We start from the raw sequence: 18,627 nt of genomic DNA on the forward strand, positions 1-18,627 counted from the left end.
TTAAGCCAGTTGAATGGTGGTTGTTAGAGTTTAAACATGCTGAGTGTCTTCTGCATCTGTCCCACTGGATTCTTCCTTCCCTGTTTTTTTTTTTTCCCTGCCCCACTCCCTCTTACCCCTCTCAGAGGTCCCTTGCCACAGTGACCCTCTGGAACAGGGCCGGATTAACACAGGGGCTTTAGGGGCTGCAGCCCAGGGCCCCAGGCTAAGGGGGGGCCCCGCAAAAATAAATCCATAATTATATACAATTCAGTGGTCACCAACCTGTCGATCGTGATCGACTGGTCAATCCTGGAGCCTCTGCCTGTCGATCGCGATCTCCGGGCCGCTAAAAGTCCAGAGGCGCAGCATGGCTCAGGCAGGCTGCCTGCATGCCATGGCCTCTTGGAAGTGGCCAGCTGCTGACACGTCTCTGTGGCCCCTGGTGGCGGGGGGGCAGGCGGGTCCGTGCACTACCCCCACCCCCAGCACCGTCCTCGCAGCTCCCATTGGCTGGTTCCCGGCCAATGGGAGCTGCGGGGGCGGCACTTATGGGCACAGGCAGCACACAGAGACACGCTGTTCCCCTCCCCGCGGGGGCGCAAAGAGAGGTGACAGCAGTCGGCTGCTTCCAGAGCGGCATGGGGCCACGGCAGGCTGGCAGCCTGCCTCAGCCCTGCTGCGCTGCCGGCCAGCAGCCACCTGTGGTAAGCGCCTCCCGGCCGGAGCCAGCACCTCTCACCCCCTCCTGCACCGCACCTCCCTGCCCGGGGTCAGAATCCCCTCCTGTACCAGACTCCTTCCCAGAGCCCGCACCCCTCACCCTCTTCTGCATCCCAACCCTCTGCCCCAGCCTGGAGCCCCCTCCTGCACCCAAACTCTCTCCCAGAAAGAAATTAATATAACAGCTGTTCTAAGGTAAGGAGTAGGCTATTTTGAATTAACTATAGTCTACATGTTTTAAGACTGAAATGTAACCACAGGACGGCTTTATGTAAATTAAAAGGCAAGTTTAGTATAGCGTTAATAGCCTCAATGCCATAATTGTGATCATTTTGTTTTAAATTGGGAAAAAGACTTTTATACAGGGGCCCCACAAAATCTAATAGCCCCGGGCCCACAGGAGAGTTAATCCGTCCTTGCTCTGGAGGAGAAGAGCAAGGTGCATCCTGTGGGCTACTCAGTCCCATTCAGTACTGTTGGCCAAACAGATCACCAGATAGTAATATAAAACAGTTGAACTCTCCTTTTGCCCTCTTAACCTTCTGGCCTGTGATTGAGGGAGCAGCCTTGGTCCTGCACTGTCCATGGTATAAGTCTTCATAGAGGTAGCCCCAGCTTTTAGTTGGGTGTTACCCCCAACTCCCCTCATGTCCACACAGTAAAACCTCACCCAAGTTCAATGGTGCTTTCAACTGATCTGGTTGCGGGTGCAAGTTATAGACTAGGTTCCACTTTCAGGCTCACTTAGCAGTGAGGACACAGTCCTAAATGACTCAAGTGCTAATAGTCCTCCAGTGCCTTCCCACAGTTCCTCCTCCTCCAACGACCAGAAGGATGGACAAATTCTCCCATGATTCACTGGGAAAGAATCATAGACCAACTCAGCTTACTGCAGCACAAAGAACTATGGAATGTACCCCCAGAAGCCCTGGTGACGTACAGGGGGGTGCAGCACCTGTGAGAATGCAGTAACTTGAATAGGGTCATGCAATGAAGCTGCTCAAATTCAGGCTAGGCTAATCTGGGCATCAATCAGCTGGACTATGCAGTAAAATCTTACCCTTGTGGCAGGGAATTGTCGAATCCTTAGACAGCCTTTCGAGTACTAAATCCTTCTGATTTTCACACAATATTCTTACTCCCCAGAATTGCAAAATGCGTTTGAGTCAGTTCTCAGTTAAAGAGGAGGAAAAAAGATTTTAAGGGTATTACATCTATAAATATTCAGATGTGATGGTGTCTTGAATGTGACAGCATTTGGAGAGCATGATTGTTTTCCACTTCAGATGACAGTCCAAATTAAGATGTCAAATCCCCACATCTCCTGTGGAGGTCAATGGGAGATATGGATGCTCAGTCCCATTGAAATTCAGGATAGAAATTCAGTTTTTAATTTGGATTAATTTTTTTCATTAACTTTCTTAATTTTATTTAAAATAGAGCTGTGGGAATAACTGATTTTTAAAGGTTTTTTTTTTTTTTTGGTTCACTGGCCATACCAAAAAATTGAATCAAAATTTCATTTCAGGTTGATCCATGACAAAAAAAAAAATGTGGTGGTGGTTTTTAAAAAGTCTTCCAGATTAAATAAAACCTTTTTAAAATTAATTCTTAAATAAAATTGAAGTAAAACTCAAAACATGAAGTTGTACTGAATTAAAAAATCAAAATGTTTCATTTTTAAAGGCCAGAATAAAACATTTTGATTTTGGGAGATTTTGTTGTTTGTTTTGTCAATTAAACCATTTGGTGAGTTATCAAATTCACAAAATGTTTCAAGTGACCCAAATCAGCATATTTTGGCAAAGAAAAGTTTTGTCTGAAGATTTCACCCAATTCTAAAAAATGTATGTTTTATTAAAAAAAAACTTAAAAAAAAAAAATTTGCTTCCTGGCTAAGAATGGGGTTGCAGACCAACATAGATATTTGTGGCTGATTTTAAATTTGAAAAAACCCTGCTCTCTGGTAGCAATGGCAGATGTCACTGTACAAACATGAATTGGCAGCGTGTATCATGATTAGCTAATTATTTGATGCAAGCTACTTAAAGCAACTGTTGACCTTGGTAACTATAGGCTGGTTAGCCTGACATCAATTCTGGGCAAAATAATGAAAAAGCTTCTATGGGATTCAGTTAATAAAGGATGGGAACATAATTAATGCCTGTCAACGTAGTTTTATTGAAAATAGGTCTTGTCAAAAAAAACTGATTTCATTCTTTGATGAGATTGCAGGTTTGGTTGATAAATGTAACTACATTGATGTAATAGACTTAGACTTTTGTGAGGCTTTTCTGATTATAAAAAATTTAATTGGATTAAAAACTGGCTAACTGACAGATCTCAAAAAAATGATGGGTGATCATCATGGAATATGAGTCTTTCTAGTTGGGTTTTACAGGGATCAGTATTAATCCTGATGCTATTTAACATTTTTCATCAGTGATCTGGAAGTTAATATAAAATCATTGCTGATAAAATTTGCAGATGACATAAAGATTGGTGGTATGTTAAAAAAATGACAGGGAAGTTGTACAGAGTGATCTGGGTAGGATGGGCCGATTGAAACAAAATGTGTGTTGTTGCAGTCAAATGCAAAGTTATACATCTTTGAATGAGGAATGCTGGCTATAGATTACGGGACTGTATCCTGGAAAGCAGTGTCTCTGAGAAGGATTTAGAGGTCATAGTTGACAAGCAACTCAACATGAGTTCCCAGTGATGCTGTGGGGAAAAGGACGAATGCAATCCTTCTGTGTACAATAAAAGCTTTATCTGGCATATTGGGTGTATGGGGGGTTCCGGTCAGTCAAAAATTCTAGTTAACTAAGAGGAAGGGAGTTTGGGTGTGGGAGGGGACTCAAGTCTGGGGTGCGGGGTGTGTGTGCAGGGCACAGGCTCTGGGAGGGAGTTTGGATGCAGGAGGGGGCTCGGGGCAGGGGGTTGGTGTGCAGGAGGGCATGCGGGGCGCCATATCCAGGCGGCGCTCACCTCGGGCAGTTTTCTGCAAGCAGCGACATATCCCTGCTGCTCCTAGGCAGAGGTGCGGCTAGGTGGCTCTACATGCTGCCTTTGCCTGCAGGCTCTGCCCCCGCAGCTCCCATTGGCTGTGAACCACAGCCAATGGGAGCTGCAGAGCCAGCACTTGGGGCAGGGTGGGGGCAGTGCACAGAGCCCCCATGGCCGTTCCTCCACCTAGGAGCAACAGGGACATGTCGCCGCTTCTGGGGAGCCACTCAGAGCCAGGAAGGGAGCCTGCTGGCCCCGTGCCAACTGGACTGTAAACCAGACTTTCAATGAAGATTAGAAATGCCAGTTTATAGAGCTTTCCGGTTGGTAAAGTGCCAGATAACACAGCTTTTACTGTATATCAGGAAAGTAGCGAGTAGGAATAGGGAGGTGGTTTTACCGCTGTATGTGGTATTGGTGAGACTGATACTGAAATATTGTATTTTAAAAAGAGCCACAAAAATGCTTCAGGGGCTGGAGAAAATGCCTTAGCTCAAGAGACTTTAACAGCTCAATCTGTTTAGCTTATCAAAAGAAAATTGAGAGGTGACTTGATTACAGTGTATAAGCACATCACAGGGAGAAAATACCAGCTACTACAGGGCTCTTTAATCTATTGGAGAATGGCATAACAAGAATCAATGGTAGGAAGTTGAAGTCAGACATATTCAAACTGGAGAGTGAGGGTGACTGACCATTGGCAAGGGAAGTTGTGGATTCTCCTGGTTTTGATGTCTTCGTATCAAGACTGGATGCCTTTCTGGAAGATGTGCTTTAGCCAAACAGAAATTATTCCATTCACTACAGGGGTAATGGGTTAAAACTTAATGGCCTGAGATATACAGAATGTCAGACTAAATGATCTAATGGTCCCTTCTGGCCTTAAACTCTAAATCGTAGGGCTTATCTACAAAAATACTCAGAAAAATTAATCTGAATTAAGTAAAGGTGTAATTTTAAAGTGGATTAGTTAACGTCCAAATGAGTTAAGGGAGTTTATTTAGCATTAAAATGGCTTTGTCAGTTCAGCTTAATCCACTTCCAAAGTGGAGTCTGAATAAGAGCACTCACGCAAGGATTTAAAGCAGTTTAACCAATCCGCTTTAAATTAACATCTTTTATTAACTTTTCTGAGTTCCCTGTGTAGACAAGCTCTGTGATAGTTAAGATTCTTTTAATATGTTGTTCAGTTTATCCAGAATTATGATTAAAAGCCATGATTCCCTGTAAATGTAACTGTCTTATCTTTCTGAATATAATCAAACAGCAACTTGTTATAACTACACATATTTATGTTGTGTTGTTGATGTTTGGACAATCAGTGTTTTAGCCGAGAAACTAATTATTGCTGCTTATGGTATCTTTGGAAGTAAACGTTTTGGTAAATTTCCTTTTAAACTCCATGATTGATTCTCTTTTTTTTCTATTAACTTCTGCCAGTGATCCAAAACAATTGATTAAAGAAGAAAACCCGTAGAAGCGTTTTGGGGACGCTTTCTCATAAGTGTTTTGTCATTGCTAGCTGTGATTCCAATGGTTGAAGCCAGGTTAAAAAAGCTATGGTATCTTTCTCGTGAGTTATTTTGAGTTTAAAAAAGAACAAAAAATAAAGCAAATAAATAAATAAAGCCATATAGTAAAGCTACAGTTTCCGTATCTGGTTTTCTTGATTAAAAATAAATATAAAATAAAGAGTAGTATGGTGTGTGTGATAGTCAAGTGAGATGAGCTCCAGTTGTATATATCTGAAGATAATGCCTACCCAAATGTGTACCTACATATCTTAATCAAATATGTATTCAGAGAAGCTTAGTTATGAACATATTAATAAGCATTTTTCAATGTTAGCTCATAGTTTCATTATAAGCCATAATTAAATAATTTTGAGGAATGGGAAGAGCTCTATCAGACACCAACTTCTAACAGACAGACAATAAAATATGACTTCATATAAGGGTGTGTATGTGTGTGAATGAGCATAGATAAATAGGCATATTGAGAAGAAGAAATATTCTACAAGGCCTTGATTTGAATACCAAAGCTGAAACTCAGTGCAAGACTTTGATTATGTAAACTGCATCTCAAATGATTATAAAATAGCAGCAGAAACAAAATTAAATTGCAGCTTTACTATTTAATCCAGAATACTGGGGGGGGGGTTGGTTATAAATAGGGACCTGTTCTATGAGTTACTTTTCATAAACTAGTATTTAATGATTCAGATGAGTAGTATGATGTTTAAACTGTGTGCAGGAAAAATAGAATTCTTTCCTATACTGTAGGAATGTTGCTAGTCTCCCAGATGCATGCCTGTTGTTTTTGTGCATGGTCAAAGTGAATTAATGTCTGGGACCCTGATTTGACATCCATTTAAGGCCTTGTCTACACTGCCACTTTACAGTGCTGAAATTTTCTCGCTCAGGGGTGTGAAAAAATACCCCCCCCCCGAGAGATGCAAGTTTCAGCACTGTAAAGTGGTAGTGTAGACAGTGCATCAGCGCTGGGAGCGCCATGTGGGGGTGTTTTTTTTGTTTTTTTTGTTTTTTTTTTTTTTACAGCGCTGGGCGAGCTTCAACGTTGGTCGTGAAGACACACCCCAAGTCAGTCAGAGTTGCATTGGGCCCTAAGGGTCTAATCCTACAAAGTGCTGCTAATCCTCAAATCATCCCTAACTCAATAACCAGCACAGATTTTCACCTGATGGAAATGTTCAAATTCACCTATTGTTTTAGACACTGCCTCTTTACATTTTAACTGAGCAGCATCTGCTAACCAAAATCCCCTCTGTTGTGTTGTAGAACTGTGCAGTTCAGTCATTATTCATCGCAGGTCATGGATTACTATGGGGGTTTTGAGTAACTGTTCTCAGAAACTGTGAAGGTAATCAGAAATACTTTTTTATATTTTAAAGTTGCTGAGATGCTGCAGCTCATTTCCATAAATACCTTTTTAACAGACTGTGATGATTACAGATATAACTGTTAGTGTTGGAAAAACTTAGTCTGAAATCCTATTTTTTTCAACCAGTAAACCAGCAAATAAAATAAAGAGCCTCTGCAAGTTACAGAGGTTTAACTAGCTCTTATGTGCAACTATTGGTGCACTACTCACATTTTCTTGTTGGAATTTTGCCTGAAAAATGCTTTGATTTAATTTTAACATCACTGTTCTTTAGCAGTACTTTGAAACCTTGCAAACTATCCTTACACTATTGATGGACAATAGTAATATGTCTGGTTTGTTTACTCAGTTTCTAGCATGTATAAACATTGTTTTTTTAACAGGAATACTAATATACAAAGAGAATAATTCAGTTTTATGCAGCATACCAGTAGTAAGAAAACACAGCCATTATAGTATCCATCATAGGTGCTGATGGTGGTCTGTACAAGCTGCAGTGTAAACTCCGAGGGTGAAGATTGGGAATTGTGGCTAAAAGGAAGGCAAATTAAACGAAACTATTACTGAAAAAATATTTCTGGAGAACCATTGATTCACCAGCCTTACCACTTGTGAATCAAAAATGTTATTTTTCAGTGTGCTATTAATTCTCTGTATTTTATCCTGTCAGTCATGCCTGGATAATGTGTTAGTTTTGTTGAGCATCAAGCATAAAAACATGTTTTCACTAGATCTGATGCTGTTGTCTTTGAAGTCTGGCTACTCCCAATGGAAATGAATTTTATATTGTCAGGTTTTCAAGTTTAGATTAGTTTATGCAAGGAGCTTATGCTGTTGTTTTTTAAAACCGATTTATAAAAGTGGACTTGTTACATGGTTTAAAGAAAAGAAAAGACAACTTGTTTGCATTTTTATTTCATGATACACCTCCAAAGTGGGTCTCTCCCCTAAATGCTGCCCATATATGTAACTTCCAAGCTAGATGAGTTCAGTTTAATCACATGAATGTCACAAATGTTTGCAGTCTTAAAAGAGAGTATGTGGTAATGCTAAATCTAGGACACAAGAGTAGGAACTGCAAATGACTTTCGTGAGCAACAAGAGAAAAGCAACAGAGTAAAACAGAATAAAACAAACTGAAATCAATACTTAACTCAGTCAGGACTAAAAATAGAGGTGTTCTTTTTGCTTGCAGTTTATAGATATTAAAGATACTCGGTGGCAGTCTTGACTGGATTTCCTTTCTGGGAGGTTTATGTGATGAAGGGCTATTTTAATGTCATTTTATCAGCTCTTTATAGGAACTATTTTTCCCTTTCATCTCAGTATCTACAAATAATGCTTTTCTGTAGACTGTTTCTTCTACTAAAACTTCTGAGAATCTTCATTTTAATTCTTCTATTATATTTAAGAGGGGGGAAAAGGCCATCTTCTCAGTAACCAGCTCAGTTACGCTAATGGTGTCTACAATCATCCTTGCCTCCTGTTTCATTTGTCTTTTGTGAAAAATAAATAATTTAAGATACTTAACTTGACTCTGAGGAGAATGGTGCTCTAGCCTGTTGTTCTTGTTCCACCTCAGCATTTGTTGGGCAGGGAACTCTGGCTACTACGCTGTCCACTTCAAACGTTGTAAAATGAATAGTTGTGGCCAGGGGAGAGACGTCTAGTAAGAACCTTTGGCCGCGCCTGCTGCTGAAGTTGGTCTTCCACTCTTTTCTCAAGGAGATTTTTATGGAGGGCTTAAATCCTGTAGGATTTCTGTGTTTGTTATTTTCCCTGGGGACAGTAGACAGAGGCTAGCCTTAGATGATTCATTGAGCACAAGTGCTACTTAAGTCTTCAGAGTTATTGTTGTCACAACCAATATGATGCCAAAACACTGTCAATGTCTAGCAGAGACACTGTTGGAAGAGATGGTATGACCTCCTCAGAATAGGCTGATTGCTGGAAAAAATAGGCTTTATTTTTTCATTGTGTATGTATGTGGTTTTTTTAACTGTATCTTCTAATCCAGTGGGTTTTCAAACTGTGGGTCACAACCCAGTACTGGGTCACGGAATGGGAAGCACTGGGTTGCAGTGACTGTGGTCAGCACTGCCAACTGGACCATTAAAAGTCCCATTGGTGGTGCTGCCCAGCTAAAGCAGGCTAGTTCCTACCTGTTCCGATACCACGCTGCAGGAAGCGGCCAGCAGCAGGTCCGGTTCCTAAGAGGTGGGGGGCCACAGGGCTCCGTGCGCTGCCGCTGCCCCAAGCACTGGCTCCACACTCCCATTGGCCGGTTCCCAGCCAATGGGAGCTGGAGGGGGCGGTGCCTGTGGGTAAGAGCTGAGCGGAGCCGCTTGCACGCTTCTACCTGGGAGCCGGACCGGCTGCTGGCCACTTCTGGCGTGCAGCGTGGTCCACGGTGCCAGGACAGGCGGGAAGCCTGCCTCTGCACCCCAACTGCACCACTGACCGGGAGCCGCTGGAGGTAAGCCTGCGCCCCGACCCCCAGCCTGGAGCACCCTCATGTACCCCAAACCCCTCATCCCCAGCTGCACCCCCAGCCCAGAGCCCTGACCCCCTCCTGCACCCTAACCCTCTGTCCCATCCCAGAGCCCCCTCTGACACCCTGAACCCTTATTCCCACCCCACAGCCCTCACCCCCACACCTCAATCCTCTGCCCCAGCCCCGAGCCCCTCCTACACCCCAAACCCCTCATCCCCAGCTCTATTGGGTCATGGGCATCAACAATTTTCTTCAGCTCGGTCACCAGAAAAAAGTTTGAAATCCACTGTTCTAATCCCTTGTGCCAGCCTCCCCAAACCGTCATGAAAATGTATCACAGCTCCCGCACAAAATCCAATTGTCTGCATTTTATCGCATGACAGATCTATTTATGAATATGGTATAGCCATACATTGGTAATTTCTAAAGTAATGTCCATGATGAGGTACATATTAATGTCATGCCTCTTATCTAAGGTATTTCTACTACATGTGATATGTTATACCCAAAGCTCCATGTGGCATTGTGAATCTATTATACAGCCGGAACCCTAGATTTGTAATGTGGTCCTGCGTATCCTCTCCCTTTCCTATCCTCCCACGGCCCACCTTGTCCAGTACAATCAGTATGATATTCTGTCTATTCTTTATTTTGAAAATAAATTTAATATATGCTGCCTCAATTTTAAATTTCCAGTATGCAGCAAATTTTTGGATTGCTAGTGAATAAATTACAGAAGATGTGATAGGAAGACTAAGGGATTAACAACTAGCTGGAGGACAGTTGGGGCTTTTGGGGAGATGGTTTTGGTCTTTGGTGTCCCGCAGGCTGTTGAAGCTTTTGGCATTAGGAAAAGTATACATCTCCCTTTTCCTTTTATGCAGGTGCAGATTATTTTAAATTTGGAGGGAAAGTTGCATTACTCATCTCTCTCTGTTGGCAACCCTTGACACCAAATAGCTGCCCTGCTGTGTCCCCTTCTAATATCTGCCATGGTATTTAATGACCCATGGCTTTTGCTGAAATGATTAGCTGTTAGTTATTGTTGACTTTTAAGGTATCCTCAGACTTCATTGTTAAGGAGATATTAATAGGAGCAATTCATGCGTCTCTCAGGTAGTTTGAAGACTCAGGCAGAGATCCTTGTGTTATTTTACACTCCGCTCACATTATGAGTGTTCTCTCTGCAACTCTTTAGACTGTAGGCCAGTGATACTCAAACTGAGGCTTACAAGCCACAAGTGGCTCTTCAGTGTCTCCCCTGCTCTTTGCAGCACATGATATTAAAACACTGTGTGATTTAATGATTAACCAATCAGGATGCTTTTACTATGTTATTAGCCAATTGTACATAAAATAATACTTGGTCAGTCATTTTGCTGTGAGAATTATAATTCTTGCAGCAAAATGACTGACCAACTAAACTAAACATTTCCCCTGTCATAATGTTTAAACATGAATCTATAGTACTATGGCAAATGAAACAAATTCACTTGACTATGGCTCTTTTGTGTAATGTTGATTGCTAATTCGGCTCTTGAACCACAGAGGTTTGAGTATCACTACTATAGACCATTTGTTTAATGACAACATAGAGTAGCACAAAAGGCCCTGGTTATGGAAAATTATTTATTTTTCTTATTGAAACTAGGAACATGCTGTATGATGGGCTGTTAAAATGGCATGTGGAGAGACTGAAAGGTCCATCTCCCCCTCGCTGTAGGATACTAGGCATAGGCGCATCGATAAGAAATTAGCTGTTCCTTCCAGCAGCGGACTGAGTCTCTGTTCTGTGGGATCCCTAATATGGGGTTGGAGGTATATTAACAGCTTAACTAAAACTCTACTAGTGTTACTCAAAACTCCTGTTGACTTCATGAGTTGAGTAAGGATCACATAATTTCACTCATTTTACATAGTTTCTGTACTGACAAATGGAGAAATAGTGATGAATAAGAGGCTATTGCAAATGCTAGCTCTGAGTCTAATATAATCAACTTAGGTCCCAGTTGTGCAAATACTTACACACAGACTTTATGCCTATGAGTGGTTCTTTACATGTGTGCAAGTGTTCACAGGATTTGGATCCTATCTTACAAGCTTTTTGGGGGAGAAACCATCTTTTCATTATATGTAGGTCCATTACCTAGCACAGTGATGCATCAGTCTTTGGTTTGTGCCTCTTGGCACTACTACAATACTAATAATAATGGGCTTTTGAATAATGTTTCTTTTCTCGGAGCGGGCCAGTAAAATACTTGGTAAGGCTAGTAATGCTCTCTATTTTTGCTTTTTTGTCTGTTTCCAAGCTTATTTTTTGTCTGCATTCCCACAAGGTGGCTGGGTGAAGTCTGTGCATACAGTTTTATTGAAAGCAAAAATCTCAAAGAATTTGCATGCCAACCTGATAGATGTATCAAAATTAGGGCTGTCAAGCGATTAAAAAAATTGATCACACTATTAAAAAAATTAATCATGTGATGAATCTTACTATTACATAATAATAGAATACTATTTATATAAATATGTTTGGATGTTTTCCACATTTTCAAATATATTGATTTCAATTACAACACAGAATACAAAGTGTAAAGTGGTCACTTTATATTTATTACGAATAGTTACACTATTAAAATACAAGAAATAGTATTTGTCAATTCACTTAATCCCAGTACTGTAGTGCAATCTCTTTATCGTTAAAGTTGAATTTACAAATGTAGAATTATGTACAAAAAAAACTGCACTCAAAAACAAAACAGTGTAACAAGTCCACTCAGTCCTACTTTTTGTTCAGCCAATTGCTAAGACAAACAAGTTTCTTTACATTTGCAGGAGATAATGCTGCCCGCTTCTTGTTTACAATGTCACCTGAAAGTGGGAACAGGCGTTCGCATGGCACTGTTGTAGCCGGCGTTGCAAGATATTTACGTGCCAGATGTGCTAAAGATTCATATTTTTTTGCATGATTCAACCACCATTCCAGAGGATGTATCCATGCTGATGACAGGTTCTGCTTGATAACAATCCAAAGCAGTGCAGACCAACACATGTTCATTTTCCTCATCTGAGTCGGTTGCCACCAGCAGAAGGTTGATTCTTTTTCAGTGGTTCTGTAGTTTTCACATCAGAGTGTTGTTCTTTTAAGACCTCTAAAAGCATGCTCCACACCCCATTCCAATCAGATTTTGGAAGTCACTTCAGATTCTTAAATCTTGGGTCGAGTGCTGTAGCTATCTCTTTAAAAATCTCACATTGGTATTGTGGTGGGGCGGTGCCCCACTCCCATGCCAGATTGGGCTTCAACAGGCCAGAGCGGCTGTGCAGGGCGGCAGCCAATCGGGGAGGGCCTGTTAGAAAGCCAGTTAGGGCCAGTATTACAGCCAGCCAATCAGGGCTAGGCTAGGCCCTAATAAAGGCTGCCCAGGAAGGGAGCAGGCAGTCTCTCCCAGGCCTTCAGAGGGTGAAGGTCCGTTTCCTACGTGAAGAGACTAGCACCAGGGACAGTGCAGTGCTGGGCAGGCGCGGGGAGCAGAAGGGAACTCCCGCCCGGTACCTGCTGGGCTGCGGGCCCTGAGAAAAAGGGCCTTGCCAGTGCAAAGGGGCTGGAGGGGAAGCAGCCCAGGGAGAGAGACGGACAAAGGGAGAGAAGGAGGAAAGGCAGGAACGCTGCCGCCAAAGGGTCCCTGGGTCAGGACCCAGAGTAGAGGGCGGGCCTGGGTTCCCCCCACCCTTTCCCCTTGCACTTCTACCTGGCCGTTTGGAGTGGCCATCACGGACTGCACCAGACCCTTGCCAAAAGGGGTTAGACTTTGGGGTGTGGTTGGCCATTGTGGCTGGGGCAAAGAGAAGGACTACTGATAACACCAAACCCCTGGAATGGGGTGAGACCGGAGCAGTGGGCACTGCCAGAGGGCAGTGTCCTGAAGAGGATGCTGCAAGCTGGGAGCAACGCGGATTGACATGCCAATCTAGGGCGAGAGACAGACAGGACAGCACCGGCAGAGGGTGCTCCGCATGAACTGAGCTAATTCCCAGAGTGAACAGCAGGAGGCGCTGAGGTGGTGAGTCCCAACCTCATCACAGGTACCTTCTTTGCGTTTTGTCAAATCTGTAGTGAAAGTGTTCTTAAAATGAACACCATGTGCTGGGTCATCATCTGAGGCTGCTATAACATGAAATAAATGGCAGAATGAGGGTAAAAAACAGAGCAGGAGACATACAATTCTCCGCCTAGGAGTTCAGTCAAATTTAATTAACACATTTTTTTTTAACGAGTATCATCAGCATGGAAGCATGTCCTCTGGAAAGGTGGCCAAATCATGAAGGGGCATACGAATGTTTAGCATATCTAGCACATAAATACCTTGCAATGCCAGCTACAAAAGTGCCATGTGACGGTTCTCACTTTTTGGTGAGGTAAATAAGAGGCAAGCAGCATTATGTCCCGTAAATGTAAACAAACTTGTTTGTCTTAGCGATTGGTTGAACAAGAAGTAGGACTGAGTGGACTTGTTAGCTCTAAAGTTTCACATTGTTTTGTTTTTGAGTGAACTTATGTAACAAAAACCCCTATATTTGTAAGTTCAAATTTGACGATAAAGAGATTGCACTACGGTACTTGTATGAGGTGAATTGAAAAGTACTGTTTCTTTTCATTTTTAAGTGCAAATATTTGCAATAAAAATATAAAGAGTACTATACGCTATATTCTGTTGTAATTGAAATCAATATTTGAAAATGTAGAAAAACACTGGGTCATGTGCCCACCCCAGCACATGTAGAAGGCCTAGTGCCCGTGACAATGCTAACGTAGGTTATATGCTTGCCCCCTGCATTGGGATGAAAGGGGGAAGACAGAAGGCTTTGCACCTTCTTTTCTTTTCCTTCCACCTTGCACATCCATCCACCCAAGGCCAGCATGATTGAGCTCTTAGTGCTTTCCTTATGGGAGAAAAAAAATCTGATTTTTAGAATGAAAAATTAAGTTTAATCACAAAAAAACCTCACAACCCATCACTATGTTAGTATAGTTTGGTGAGAGCCAGGCAGAGCTAAAATTTTATGTTTATATACCAGCATATAGCATTCTATTTTTTAAAAATTTGGGTTCCCAGTAGCAGCAGTGAAAACAAAAGGTATGAGTAGTATCAGCAACAGAGGCAGTGAAGCTGTTAGCAGACTTAGAAAGAGAGTGCTGAATTGATTTGCATTCAATTAACATTTGGAAAGTTAACTTTGCAAGCATACAGGCTAGGAACAAATCTTTAAAATGAAAGCTTAGATTCTACACAAGTTGTTGTCACTCACCCAGTGAAGACAGAGTCACCACAGGTAAGTGTATTTCTCCAGTCCTGCTTAATAGAGATGCTGTTGACGTGAAAATCAGTCATTAAAAAAATAGTTTAAAACTAGTGTTGGAGACTGCACCTACTAAAATCTTCTTGTGACGATGTGTTTTTTGCAAGCATCTTCTCCTAGTTCGGATCTATTTTTTTTCTCTTCCCTGTTGCCCTGAGAAAGGCCTGCACAAACAAAAGAAATTAGCTGTAGGGAAACACACTAAATGATTATACCCAAAGTGCTGTCAACTTGAAAAGGTAGAAAATATTTTTTCTCTAGTCACTTTCAGCTCTCGTCATCTTAGATATTATTTGAGACAATAGTAGTTAAGACTGTACAGGGTGAATAAAAATAAATGATTTTAAAAAATCAAATTAGATTTTGTATTTAAATCAGATTTTTTAAAATGTAAATAAAAAAACAGGTGTAACAGGGTACAGGTGGGCCCCTTTATCTTCTGCCACTTATTCACCCACAAACCAGCCAGAAACCTCTGCTTTGGTGCAATCACCTGTGCTCTTCCCACCACCTTGTAGCTACAGACAGTGTCAAGCTTGCAGCCAGCAGGGGAGAGTGGCCTTTAACTCCCTAGCTTCTCGCTTTCTTCCTGCCAGCCTTCATGTAGCCCCTGGTTAATGAGTCTGGCAGCTGTTCCCTGTTTGCCACTTAGGCCTGGACTTACTCAGCCAGCTCCAATTCCCCTTTTCTGATTGGAGCTGGTGTGACAGAGGTCTGGCTCAGGGTTTCTAGCCAATACCCTGTCACAACAGGTTTACTTATTAAAAAAAAAATTTTCTTTTCAAATTAAATTTGAAATTGTGAACCTATGTTAAGGCCTCAACTTAAAATAATCTATTAAAATAGTTTAAAATACCAAAAAAATATTAAACAGTATATGTTTGCTGCCACGTTTCAAAAAACAACAACAAAGGCACCCTGAACTGCTGGAAGTCTCTGGCTAAGCACCTGCAACCAGCGTTTGCTGAAGTGATTAACCAGCTTTTCACAGCAATAGCCTCTTCTGCAGGTGCAGAGAGAGTATTTTCTTTGTTTCAGTTTGTTCAGGTCAATGGCTAGTTCATTCCAAGTTCAGAAACCCACTGGGAGCTGAATAAGCAGGAACACTTGTTTTCCTCTTGAAATCTGTGCATAAAATCTAGATGTGAGAGGATGGGATCTACTAGTTCCAAAATGTTGAAGGACATAGTGACCAGAAATAATCAGCTCAACTCACTAACTACAGATACGTCCCCTATTTAATCGATCAATTAGTTTTAAATGCAAAACATGGTTTAATAAACTTCTTGATCTTTTTTTTATTATGTATCCAGCACACTTAAGGTAGTTGCATTTAATAAAATACAACAAAAACATTAAAATGCTATTTATGCATTTTTAATTTAATTTGCTTTTCCACCCAAATAGAGCTTGCCAAAAATCACAAGAAAAAATTAATCATCTGTTAAATAAGAAATGCATCTTCACCATTTTCTAACATCATAAAAATGGAAAAATGAAGTAAGTTAAACTATATAATTACACTACATCTATACATATTTATTTAAGTATCTTCCTGGTTAGGAAAAAAGCACCAAATTTAGCATAAAGTCTATATTTAGTTGCAAATCAACATGTTTTATTGGTTATCAACCAATGAGACTCAGTCTTTCTTTGGGAACATAACTAAAAAGTACAACTGCGAAACATGATTAAAATTGATGATTTAAATCAGTTTCCTGCTTGCTGATTTCAATCTTGATTAAAATCGGTGATTTAAATTGCTTTGATTTAAATCATTCCACCCTGACACCATATCAGACAAAAATGATTTTTCTGTTTGTTTTATATGGACTGTGTCCCTTTTAATCACCTAGACCAATTAAGCGGCTATGTGCTCTGTTTATAATGATCTCTTTGTAAGGCATTTGCATACTAAGGTGACAACTATGGTATAAATGCTTAGTGACAGAAAGGTAAAAATCTAAACCGTTTAGTCATGCTATCTGTTATATGTTCTGTTGGTAGTATCCTGTACAGGGATTTGTAAAAGCCCTGGTGTCTAGTATTGCGTCCAGAATTCCACTGGCTTCTACTCCTGGTTTCCCCTTCTCTATCTATATAGGTATTGATACCAAAATTATTACCATGGTCTTTTCCCTAGAACAGCTAACTCATTCTCTCTTTTCTTGGCTATAACTTGATCCATTTGGACATTGATGATATGCCCTAGGTAATATACCTTCCATTTATAAGGGTCTCAAAACCACTTTTTACAAATAATTCTGTGTGTAGAATTCTATTATTTTCACTAACTGGGAACCATAATATGAATTAGTCCTTCCATGAATAAGTAAACATACCAATGTTTTGTAATAATTTTCTAAATCACACAATGAAATATTGTGCTACTTTTTTTTTTTTTGCCTTACTCTGTGGAAATATTATAGAAATAGAGCAGGTTCATTGCTTTTTCCCCAAGAATTTCCTGAGATTAGTATTCAGCAAGAGCCCTAATAGGGTGCATGGCTGGAGAATTTCTTTCAGAATAAGGCCATGTCTACCCTACAAACTTCGGTTGATGCAAATTACATTGGCAAACATATGTTGCATATGTTGGTATATTGCTCAGGTGTGTATAAATGGCTGCTTGTGTTGGTGCAGTGCACGCTTACCAGGAGTTCTTGTGTCAGTGTAGTGCACTGCGGGTAGCGATCCCAGTGTGTGATGTGCCGCCATCTGGTGCAATGCCTTTTGGGACATGTTTGCAATGTGTTGTGGGATAGTAATGACTTGTCCAGGGTTCTCTGGGAGCTAGGGTGTTAGATTCCCAGCATGCAATTTTCTCCGTCCTATAATGCCATCCATATCGCATAATTTTTATGCCTTTTTTAAAAAAAAAAATCCCACAAACCTGTACCACACTCTTTGGTCTCTGCCATCTCTGACAGAAGCCTGGATATCACCAAGCTCTCTACTATTTTCATGAACATGGCAAATACAGAACGCATGATTCTTATGTATTTGCAGTTGAACGAGCATGGAGAAGGGGAAGGGACCGTGGATAAATGTGGCATGTGCTTTTCTTTACAATGGTCAAATTTCAACATGGCCCCCAGCCCATCCCCAAATTAACAAGACAAAGGTATCCACTCTTCTTTGTTTTATTCATAGGAAAAGAGGCAGCAGTACAACTAACGGAGTCAGAGTTGGCATCTGTTTTTCATTCCCCTGTGGGATTAGGCAGGGTAGGGATATATGGGGAGCACTTTCTTTATATGAATAAGGATGTTCCTTTTATCCTCTTGAGAAATCTCAGTGCAACTTTCATGCTGGTTCTCTTCAATCCTCTTCTGAAGGATTCTAGCGATGGCTGCATTATTTCTTCTGCTGCTGTAGAACACTTTCCCACGCCACTCTGTAATGAGTTCATCTGGTATCACTGCAGTAAAGAGGCTAGCAGCATACAAGCCCTGTCTTGTTTATTTGGGGATAGATGGGGTGCGTGGGCATCTTTAAATTGAACCATTTTAAGGAAAAATTCTTCCCACATGTATCCCTGGTCCCTTCTCTTTCTTTAAGCTCATCCACATTTTCCTGGTGGGACTGGCTAGACTCTGGTAGTCTCAAACCAGTCCTGACTCACAGCATGGCTGGAGTTCCTTGCCACATCTCCCCACTCCTCTTCTTCCTTCTCTTTCTCCTTGCTGTTCACAGCAGATTATCTGTCTCTAAGGTATCCATGGTGGTCTGCAGGGTTCTGGTAGGGCGTCTGCCAAGTGTGCCATGCAGGTCGTTGTAAAAGCAGCAGGTGTGCAGCTCAGCACCAGATCTATTGTTGTGCTCTTTAGCCTGGAGGTATCCCTGGTGAAGTTCCTTCACTTTCCAGTGGCTCTGCTGTCGATCCCTATCGCACCCCTTTGCCTGCATCCCCCATACAATTTGCTTGCAGTTGTCCACGTTTCTGTGGCTGGTTTGTAGCTGTGCTTTCACAGCCTCTTCTCTCCACAAGCCCAGGAGATCCGATGCTTCCTGATCTGACAAATTGCGCAATCAGGAAAGGGCATTTCAGAAACATTTAGGGGATTTTAAAGGAATGTCTGTGGGAGGAGTCTTCTGGTTTTCCTGAGCCTTGGGCAGTGGAGTTTAAAATTGTGACCAGAGCGGTCACTGTTGCAAGGAAC

At 41.5% G+C, this 18,627-nt stretch overlaps 1 protein-coding gene across 3 annotated transcripts in view; it reads left to right on the forward strand.

Moving 5' to 3' along the window:
* The window catches only part of MAP3K20 (mitogen-activated protein kinase kinase kinase 20), a 125,275-nt gene that overhangs the window by 8,501 nt on the left and 98,147 nt on the right, over nucleotides 1-18,627 (forward strand). The window lies entirely within an intron of this gene.

This window comes from Natator depressus, chromosome 11 (assembly GCF_965152275.1).
Source record: "Natator depressus isolate rNatDep1 chromosome 11, rNatDep2.hap1, whole genome shotgun sequence".
NCBI lineage: Eukaryota > Metazoa > Chordata > Testudines > Cheloniidae > Natator > Natator depressus.